General features: G+C 37.9%; 2 pseudogenes; one reads left to right on the forward strand and one right to left on the reverse strand.

Moving 5' to 3' along the window:
- The first annotated feature begins 1,649 nt into the window (after positions 1 to 1,649).
- On the forward strand, positions 1,650 to 6,588 carry LOC105743672 (annotated as a pseudogene).
- Positions 3,439 to 3,549, reverse strand: LOC111812886 (annotated as a pseudogene).
- Positions 6,589 to 11,374: the final 4,786 nt, after the last annotated feature.

An 11,374-nucleotide genomic window follows, 5' to 3' on the forward strand; every position in this document is an offset into this window, starting at 1 on the left:
CAGGGTCGGGTAGAGGGGGATGGAGGAGACAGATGGTACCATCCCCCTCCAGAGGTCAAGCTTAGCATCCCCTGATGATCAATCAGCTCTTATGTATCAGTCTCCTGATGTGACACAGGAACAAGTGTACATTACTTATGATTTAAATGTTCATTCTGAACATACTCAAGTTTACCATGACGTTACAGCTGCTCCCCTTTTACAAAAAATACAACGAACAGAGGAGAAAATGAATAGCACCACAGTGATACACTCAGACAAATCCTAAAAAGCAAAGCATTTTAAAGGCAACTTCAATAAGTCAGTGCATGGGAAGAAAAACAAAAGAAACAGTATTTTTTAAATCTCCAAAGACCTACCACTTAGATTCAATGCATGGTCTTGGGTTGGCTTTTGTTCAGAATAAATCAGAAGAGGTATTTTTGAGACAATTGAGGCAAATAGCTGTGAAACCAGTCACAGACGATATGAAGAAGTTATTACTAATTTTGTTAACTCTGCAATGTTTCTGACTATGAAAGGAAATGTTCCTTTAAAGACTATAAACAGAAATAATAGATATTTAAAGTTTCAGCTATACTAGCAAATAAGTATACTTTTTAATAAAAGGACAAGCAATTTATCTATGAAACAGGTCAAACTTTGTTTTTGTTTATTTCAATGAAAAATAAAAGCACTAGATTGAGTAGAAGAGACAAAGCTTTATTCACTCTGATCCTTTCTGGTAAGAGAGTAGATTAACTCAAGTTAATCAAATTGGCAGCCAACTTGATGATAAATATTAAAATTTTCATGGCAGCCTTACCCTTCTTTCTTTTCTAGAAATTTATCTTGCAGAAATACTCAAAATATAAGCTGGACGTGATATCTCATGTCTACTCCAGCATTTAGGAGACTTAGGCAGGAAGATCATAAGTTCAAGGCCTGCCTGAGGCACAAAGCAAATTAAAGGCCCTCTCAAACAACAACAATAAGAAAAAACAACCTCCTCAATCAGAACACAATGAAATATTGAAATATACATATTAACTACTTACCAACATACATAGTTTTTTTAGGTTTTTTGTTTTTTTTTTTTTTTTTTTTTTTTTTTTTTTTTTTTAGTTTTTTGAGGCAGGGTCTCACTGTATAGTTCAGGCTGGCCTCAAACTCTGTGATCCTCCTGCCTCAGACTCCTGAGTGCACTGATGACAGGCATAGACCATCACACGCAGCACATACTGTTTTGAACAGCAAAAAAATTCAAAACTACCAAAATGTTCAATATTAAGAAATTGCACACCATAATATGGTGTATCCTATAACTACAAAAATTACATTAAGAAGTGATTAATAATGTAGGGAAATGATCAATAAAATGTTAGGTGAAAAATTAGTGTATGATACTCGATCTTACCAATAGTCTTAATATTTTAGAACTTAGAGAAAAATACTGAAAGATAATACAGAAAAATATATATGTCATTTTATCTCTAGAGAATAGATTATTATATTTATTTTCTTTGATTTTTCTGTATTTTGAAAATTTTGGCAATGAATAAATTTCTTTTTTAATTAACAGGACAGTTTTTTTTTTTTAATTTAAAAATGCCTCCCAAAATAGGAAAGAAAAAATAAAAAACTGAAGCAAAAGTTTGACCTGATGCAGTATGAGGGTAGGCTGAGGAAGACAATTATAAATGTTTGTTTATAAAACTACCTGCTGCTTTCGGCTTTCGGCTAGGAGGAGGCTAAGGTGCAACTTTCTTTGGTTGTCCCGAATCCGGGTTCATCGGACACCAGCCACCTCCAGCCTGTCGCCCAAGTTCGCAAGTTCGACCCCAACGAGATTGAAGTCGTGTACCTGAGGTGCACCGGTGGTGAAGTTGGCGCCACGTCTGCCCTGGCCCCCCAGATCGGTCCCTTGGGTCTGTCTCCAAAAAAAGTGGGGGATGACATTGCCAAGGCAACTGGTGACTAGAAGGGCCTGCGGATCACTGTGAAACTGACCATTCAGAGCAGACAGGCTCAGATTGAGGTGGTGCCTTCTGCCTCTGCCCTGATCATCAAAGCCCTCAAGGAGCCGCCAAGAGAGAGAAAGAAGCAGAAAAACATTAAACACAGCGGAAATATCATTTTTGATGAGATTGTCCGCATTGCCCGACAGATACGGCACCGGTCTTTAGCCAGAGAACTTTCCGGAACCATTAAGGAGATCCTGGGGACTGCCCAGTCTGTGGGCTGCAATGTGGACAGCCAGCACCCTCATAACATCATAGATGACATCAACAACGGCGTTGTCGAGTATCCAGCTAGCAAAGAAGCAAAAGAAAATATATCAATAAAGAGATGATCTGAAAAAAAAAAAAATAAAACTACCTGATATAAAAAACCCAACTGCGTAATATCTTTTTATTTATTTATTTATTTGCGGTACCAGGGATTGAACTCAGGGCCTTGCGCTTGCCAGGCAAGCACTTATTCTACTGAGCTATCTATCTCCCCGGCCAATGCATAATATCTTAATAACAACAGTAATTTATATTTGCTACAAAAATTATAATATAAAAGCATATAATATAAAAGGAGAAAATTTACCATCCCCCTTTTTTTTTTTCAATTTTCCTCCTATTTAGGAAAAATGTTTCCATACATAGTTTTTTAAAAATGCAATCATATTTTATATATTTGTCCAACTTGTTTTTATGACTTAACAATATTTCATACATGGTCTCCTATCTGTCAGTATTTGTGGGCTTATTTTATGGTGGCAGATGGTAACATGACTGTATTGTAAGTTATTCAATCACTTTCTATTAATAGACGTTAGGTCACCTTATCATGTCATTATAGCATTACTGTCAGAAACACCATCATATGTATGTCATGGTCTAGTGTGAGTTTTTAAATAAGATAAATCCCCTGAAATAGAATTTTACAGCCAAAGGGCATATGGCTTTAGAATTTTAGAGCTACTTACTACCAGTTTACTCTCAGAGATCCTATATTGACTTTACTTTCACCATTAATGTACTCATTTCCCCAGTTCCTGACCAAATTTAGACTTGCATTATCAGATCATTTTAATGTTTTTCCAATTTCAAAATGAAGGCAAGAGGAGCAGCTCAGCATTAAGGCACTTGCTTATCACTTGTCAAACTCCACATTCCATCCCCAGCACTGATTTTTAAAACAGGTGAGACACTGTTACCTCATTTTTTCTACTTGCAATTTTTATATTAATTAGTGAGGCTAATAATTTTTAAATCTGCTTCTTTGCTAAATGGTTGCTTCTTGTGTAAATTACCTATTTATTTATCTTTTTGCCTAAGAAATATCAGCACTATTAACTTGACAGAATTCTAGAATTAAAGTGGCTTCTCTAGCTATTATAAACCTGTTAACATAGGACAAAAGGTAATGCCTGAGAATAAGAATTCTAATTTAGTAGATTCTTGTTTTGGATATTTGCTTCTTGAATTCAAAAAGACTTGTTGATAATCTCTTCTTTTTAAAATCTGGTAAGAACAAATACTATACTTGATCTTAGCCAAAAGGCCGAGAAGTGATCTCTTCTTTTTTTAAAAATAAAATCCCATATCACACTTTCCAGGTAGCTATATTATCATAATTTTCCAGGTGGGGAATCAGAGCACGAAGTGCTGTACTTCAGTTAGAGTCACAAAATGATTCAGCAGCAGACATGCATCTAAAATCCATCACTCCATCTTATATTTCAATTATGTGCCCCACACTTTCCTTCTTCAATTCACTCCCTTCCATAGTCTCATTTATTCCAATAAAGAGCCAGTTAGTATTCATGGGTTCTATTCAAACACATAAATATGTAAGATCATGAGAGAGCTAAGCCCTTGCACTCTGGCTATAAATTATTTCTTGATCCTGTTTACAAATAACGTTTTAATTACTGTACTTGTCTTGATCGTAGGGGAAATGACCTAGAAATAATTTTGCCTCCAACCAAAATTCAGTAAGAAATATGTTTTAGTACAATGGCATTTGCACAGAGAGAGGAGCTGCAATGTGACATTGCTGCTGTACTTTAAGAAAAAAAATAAGGTAAGCTGCAAGGAAAGGACTTTAAACTTTTATTATGGGAGAAGGCTTTAGGCAGGGGAACTTCTCTAAATCTGAAGTAGGCTTTCTCTAAATGCTATAAATATAGCCATCATTTCTTCACCGCCCCCTTGTGACAGTGACCTTGTAGAGTAGATGGAGCGGAGACAAAGGTATGCTTCTCAGAAATTAGGAGCTGTGGCACACCACTATATTCTCTTTTTTGCCATTTTCTGAGGATTAGAAAATATTGCTATTAACATTGATAATAATGATTTTTTAAAAATAACTATTGACATTTACAATGTGCTATGGCCTCATCTCATTTAGTTTCCCTTCCAACCGAGGCTGTTTTATAGGACTGAACCTCAGAAGACTTGGTGAGGTCTTGAGGCTAATGAATATAAGACCCAGGATTAAAGTTCAGCCCTAGTGACTCACATGCTGCTGCTTTTCTCTACTGTGCTTCATTGCTGCTTCTATTTGGTGGCTCTGTACAAGTGTCCCTTGGTGTCTAAGGGGATGGGTTCCAGGAATCCTCATGGATACTAAAATATATGTAATTTTCCAGTCTCTCATATGAAATAGTGTAGCATTTTCATGTTACCTATGCACATCCTCCCCTGTAGTTTAAATCCTCTCTGGAGTACACAGAATACTTAATGAGGTATAATCCTAGATAAACAGGTGTTATACTGTCGTGTTTAGAGAACACTGACTGAAAAAAAGGCACACTGCTTTTCTCCAAATATTTTCAATCCACAGTTGATTGAATCCATAGACCCAGAGAGCCAGCGGTAGTGGTGAAGGCAGATGCGCTCTTGTAGGATTATTCTCCCAGGACAACTCACATGCCTGATTTGGGCCTGCCTCTAGCTTTAAAATGTCATAGCCAATGTTCTGGTACATCCCAGATGGAGTAAATCACTGGTCCAGAAGCATCTTAGAGGAACTCTAGGTAAATCCCAGGAGAAATGCACAGAGTCCACAATCTATAGAGGGATGAGGAAATAAAGAGCCAAAGAACACAGGAATAGGGACACAATAAATACAAAGAGTGGGACAATAAGAGACAGTCAGACTACTCTGAGATCCTGGCACTTAACTGGATGCATAATGAAGTGGCCAAGATTCTTATCTGACCAGTCACATGACAACCAGTAGCACTCAGGAACTGGAGAAGCAGAAAGGCCACTGGGAGAAACCATCTGCACAAGTTTGGAAGTTTGCTGTGAAATGAAGGCTGACTTTGGGCTGGGGAGACCGGACCAAAGGCAGGTGCAACAATTTGAGGCTCCTTAACTCAGATAAGCAGCCATGTTATAAACTAAGTCATAGAATTGTAGGTTACTTTACCTATCACACACAACTTACCCTTTAATAGGTCTCTCTCTCTCATCTCCCTTCTCCCTGTCGTCTCTCATCTCTCTTCTCTCTCTTCCCTCTCTCCTCTCTCTCTCCTCTCTCCTCTGTCTGTCTGTCTGTCTGTCTGTCTGTCTGTCTGTCTCTCTCTCTCTCTCTCTCTCTCTCTCAAACAGGATTTCACTAAGCATTTCAATTCATAGCCCAGCTGGCCTTGAACTCTCAATGATTCTCCTGCCTCAGCCTCCTGAGTGCAGACTGCAGGCATGAGCCACCACACCCACCTGGCTTCTTGTTTTGATTCACATTCCTGGAAGGACCAGTCCATCTTGCCAATAACTGATTGAATTCTTCAAGGGTTTGACCTATAAAACCTGGAGAACTGGATGGTCAGGTGGTGGGAGCATGGAGCTGCACAGTTACATGGAAGGTAGCCAAAGAGTCCACGAAACGCCACATGTAGTTAAAGTAACAATGAAAGCAACATTAGAGTGTAACAAATGAAACCCAAAAGAAATCAACAAGATTATACATCCTCAAAGAAAGACACTGGCCACTCACGTTATGGTCTTTTGAAAGGAACAGTTAATGCTTAAAATTTTTTCTTTTTTATTATTTTTTCTTTTTAATTTCTTATAACTTTTTGTTGTTATTTTTAAAACTAATTTTGCAGTTTATATCTGGTAACCAAACAAATAATTTGAAGATAATATCATGTTGGGGCCAGGGAGATAGCTCAGTAGAATAAGCGTTTGCCTGGCAAGTGCAAGGGCCTGAGTTCAATCCCCCATTCTGCCAGAAAAAAAAATCATGTAATACAGCAACCATTGTTGAATTCCTATTACTTTGTTTAGTGAAATTTGTATCCTTTCTTTTTTTATGTATTTAGTACAGGATCTAACTAGACAGATAGACTCTTAGTTATCCTCCTGTTTTCAGCCTCCCAAATGCTAGGTTTACAGGTGCACACCACCATGCTCAGTCTCTAAATTTGTATCATTTCTAATTCTATTTTTATTATTATTTTGTGTTCTTTAAAAAATTAAAAATAAAAAGAAATCAAGGACAGGTTATTTCCTAAACATCTGTGATATTTCTCTTTCTCCAGTTTTGGTAAAAGTAGATTCCATTTTTGCCAATGATTTCTTACTGAGACAGATTTATGAATAAAGATACCATTGCATCCATGAACAATGAGATGGTCCTTTCCATTAGGAATTCTATGTCACTTACATGAAAAATCAGAATGTTGTTTTGTGAGCAGAGTGTCACAGCAGCTGGAGGATGCTCTTTCCTCCATAAGCAGGAGGAAACAAATATTGAGAATCTGTGAAGGGACTCTGGGATGTTGCATATGAATTACATAATCCAATTCCCACAATCCTGTTACTTAGTTACAGAAAGACTATGAGGTCTGCCCCATGTTATAAAACTAGGAAGCAGATTAGCTGAAAATGAGTTAGACTACTTTGCTCTCCCACACTCACACTCCCAGGGACTAAAACACCAGCATTCACCCTCTCCTGGACCTCTCCCGTAGGACAGTGTGATGATTAGTTGCATGCTTTAAAATGGCTGTGCCCAGATATTTGGTGGAATGTTATACCACATGTTTCTGAGAAGCTGGATTTTTTGTATGAGATTAGTATTTCAATTGAGTACATTTGAGTACAGTGGATTGTTTTCCATAATGTGAGTAGATCTCAACTCAACGGAAGGCCTGAATACAAGAAAGTCTGACTCCCCCAAGCAAGAAGGAGCTCTCCCAGGAGTAGGCCTTCACTCTGGTGTGGCAATATTGATGCTTCCCTAGGTTTCCAAACTCATGCTATATATTTTGAATTTGCTTAGTCTCTATAATCTCATGAGTCAATTGCTTAAAATAACACAAACAATATTGTTTCTGTTGGTCTGGAGAACTCTGACTATGTAGGCAATGATGGACAACAACTACGACTTCTTGTTTTCATTCTGCATGATTTAGAGCCATTACTGCTGGCACCTCAGGCTTACAAAAAAGAGCATTCCCAACCACAAAGTAGGTTATGTTACAAAAACTCGCTTGCTCTGTATATTACCTCTCATTAGATTCCATTTTAGAGTGACTTTCCTGACCTTGTCTTCAGATTCCCGCTTAGCTCAGTGTTTCAAGATGTGGGAATATATAAATTAGCCAGGATATTACTTGTCATACTTTAACACTAGCCATAATAAGTACTGATTCTAGACCTGTATTCTTCAGCACAATCACAAATCTCCATAACCTCTAACTACACACAAATGTCACTGATACCTGCAAGTACCCGAGAGGAGATGCTAATTTGAAAACTTTTATTGGCTATAATTTGTTTGAAGATGGTGAACTGAATCTCAAATCAAGCTAAAGGCGTGCTTTAATACTCTTCATTAGTATACAAAGTTGTGGAAAGATGTGGGGAGGGGGAGTCAAGGATGAAACCTCGGCTTGCTCAGCCAATTAATTATGCATGTTCTATTTTGAGACGTTTCCTTCATTTCAGACAACCACCAGCTTCATTGGAGAGAAGGGGAAAAAGCAAATGGAAATATTTTTAAAATTATGCCAAATAATTAGAAGACTATTTAAAGCATAAAAATATCCAAATTTTAATAAAATAAAATTAAAAATAATAAAATAATATTTTAATAAAATATATTAAATAATAGCAAGTCTATCTCACCTATACAGAAATAAAAAGTCATACTTGCAATAATCTGTGGTCAAAGGACTAAGTTATGACAGAAGTAAAAACTTGTAAAACAGCACAATGATGGAAACGCTCCATACTAAAATGTGAATGATACAATAAAATAGAGGACTGGAAGAAATAACTATATTGTATGACTGCCTCATTAGAAACAGACAGCAAATGAATGGGAGAAACATTCAAGCCAAGATGTTAGAAAAAGAGTAATAGAGGGCTGGTCAGACAGCTCAGCAGACTAAAGCACCTGCTCAGGCAGAGCGCAGCAGCCGGCTTTCGATCCCCAGCATGCCATGACAGCACACTGAGATGGAGATTGAGACTGGGTGTGGTGGCATGTGCCTATAATCCCAACACTTGGGAGGCTGAAAACAGGAGAATTACTATGAGTCTAATCTACGTAGTGAGACCCTGTAGACCTTGTACCAGATACATTAAAAAAAAAAAAAGAGTTATAGGATGAACTCAACAAAATAAAAGGAAAAAATGAAAATGAAACCAAAAATTACTAAAAATAGAAAAGAATAAAATGATAGACAAAAGCAAAGCAAATTACATGAAAGCCTAACTAAAAGGACAAAGCTCTCACACATCTGACCAAAGCAGCAAATAGAAGAGACCTCAGGAACAGAGAAACACAGGACCAGAAAAAAAGGAAGAACCAATGAATGACAATGGTCATTAAAAGGGCCATGTAACTACAAACCCTGCAGAGATCTCAAATCCTACTGGGGAGTAATACAAATGAACACTGTGCCAAATACTGAAAACATATCTTAGATGGGAAACTTTTCAGCAAAATATAAATGAACAAAAGTGCTTAAATAATAAATATAAAATCTAGACAGAGTAAGGTGTAGTGGTGCATGCCTGTAATCCCAGCACTTGGGAGGCTGAAGCAGGAGGATCACCATGAGAAAGGCCAGCCTGGGCTTCATAGTGGGTTCAAGGCCAGCCTAAACTGTACAGTGAGACCTTGTCTCAATCAATCAATAGACCTTACAGAGGTCTGGGTTAAAACCTAGACAGACCAGTGACTGATAATGATATTGAATCGACTGAATCAGTATCAAAACTTGGCTCCACAGGGGCTGGCCAGATAGCTCAGCAGAATGAAGTGCCTGCTTAGGCAAAGCACAGGGACAGGGGTTTGATCTTAGCACTACATGCTGTACCGGCCTTGCCTCAGGGACACACTGAGACAGCGATTGAGATTGGACGTGGTGGCACGTTCCTGTAATCCCAGCTCTTGGGAGGCTGAAAACAGGAAGATCACTATACTAAATACATAAAATATAATTAATTCCAGAAAGGGCATGGAGTGTATATTTTTTTAAAAACATTTAAAAATTTTTGAAATAGTCTTAGAGTTAAAGAAAATTTATGAAAAATAGCACAGATAATTCCTGTTAATCTTCACCCAGCTTTCCTTACTGTTAATAATTCCCTTTTGGGGCTATGCAGATAGCTCAGTGGTCTAAGTGCCTGCCTAGGCAAGCTCAAGGACCCCAGTTTGATTCCTGATACCCCATGCCACGCTGGCCCTGCCCCCAAGCGCACTGAGATGGCCACCAAGACTGGAAGTGGTGACACACATCTGTAATCCCAGCACTGAGGAGGGCGAACAGGAGGATCACTATGAGTTCGAGCTGCGCAGTGAGACCCTGTACCAAAACATAAAATAAAATTTAAAAATCCCTATTGTTAACAATTCATGTAACTGCAGCAGAATGATTAAAACCTAGAAATGAACATTGGAATAGTAACCAAAAGAATCACAAACTTTTAACCACTAAGAAGAATATATGCAGTGTATTATTTGTTGAAACTGTACTTTCGATTTGATTTGAAACTGTCTCATTGCTATATGTTTATCAATAAAACTTTGAAAAGAAAAAAAAAAGAAAAAAAAAAAAAGAATCACAAACTTAGAGAATTTTGCAAGTATTTCAACTAAGGCCCTCTTCCTGTTTTTGGCATTCAGTCTAGGATCCCAAACTACATTTCGTGATCGTGTTCCCTTAGTCTCCTCCCCTCTGTGAGATGGCCTCAGTGTTTTCTTGTTTTTTATAAAAAGTGTTGGGAACTGATTTTTTTTTAAAAAAAATGCCTTTCATTTGCCTTGTGGTGTTTTCTTGTGACGAGACTGAGATCACGCAATTTTGAGAAGAAGAGAACACTGTCCTTTGTTGTCCTTGGGGTATCTTACAGCAATGAGGAAGACGATGCTAGGATGTCCTATAACTGCTGAGTAAGACCTCTTAGTGCCGGGGAGAGGCCTGCTGCTTAAAGCCTGCCTGGTGGCTGCAGGGGTGGCGCTCACGGCATCGTGTTCCGTTGCTCTGGGAGGAAGGGAACCTTGAGGCCGAGGGACCAAGATTTTCTTCGTAATGTAAGTGCTAAGAGTTACTCACATGCCTCAGCTCCTAGCTGATTGTCATTATGGGGCCATATGTAGCTCGCTTGTTTTATGTCATCTTATTTTTACCCATTCATTCGCACCCTCCAATGTATCTGACACACGTGTAGTTAAATAATGTGTGCATCTTTCTGAAGTGCATGTTGGGTTGTGGCATGTGTGTAGTCTTTATTTCTTCTCCATGGGCACAAAGTCCTGGGCAGAAGTCTGGACTAATTTCTAGGATGTTATATAGACCACTTCTTCTGCAGGACCTTAGGGGACTGTGCTGATAAATGGACTCTGCAACATTATGCATTTCTACGGTTTTGCATGCCCTTTGAGATATGACTAGCTCTCTTAAGGATCACAGACCCTTATGATACTGAGCTCATAAATAATTAAATCCCATTAACACTCCAGACTGAACCAAATTTAATTTATTTCAAGTTCTGATTCTCAGTGGAGGAGGCCTCAGTTCACTACTTTTGAAATAATAATATCAGTACCTTATTCCATCCTCCCTTCAGTTAGTTTTAATGGTAAAATACAGGTGATAAAAGAGAAGAAGTTAAAATGTAACTCTTACATTAAAATGTGGCATTTGCTAAATTTAAAAAAAATCTTAAAAATCCAGAAAAAGAATGATATAACATACTACATGCTTCTCAACTTTTATCTTTAGAAGTAATCTATGCAATGTGAAATAGTGTGTGGAAAAAGACAGTAAGATCATAAAAGTAACAATATGTGCCTATTTTTCATCTTAAAACTTGGCAAATATGGTTGAAGGCACCTTCCTAACTCCCCTTTTCCTCCCTCCCCCTCCCTCCTC

This window comes from Octodon degus, unplaced genomic scaffold (genome assembly GCF_000260255.1).
Source record: "Octodon degus isolate 3935 unplaced genomic scaffold, OctDeg1.0 scaffold00147, whole genome shotgun sequence".
NCBI lineage: Eukaryota > Metazoa > Chordata > Mammalia > Rodentia > Octodontidae > Octodon > Octodon degus.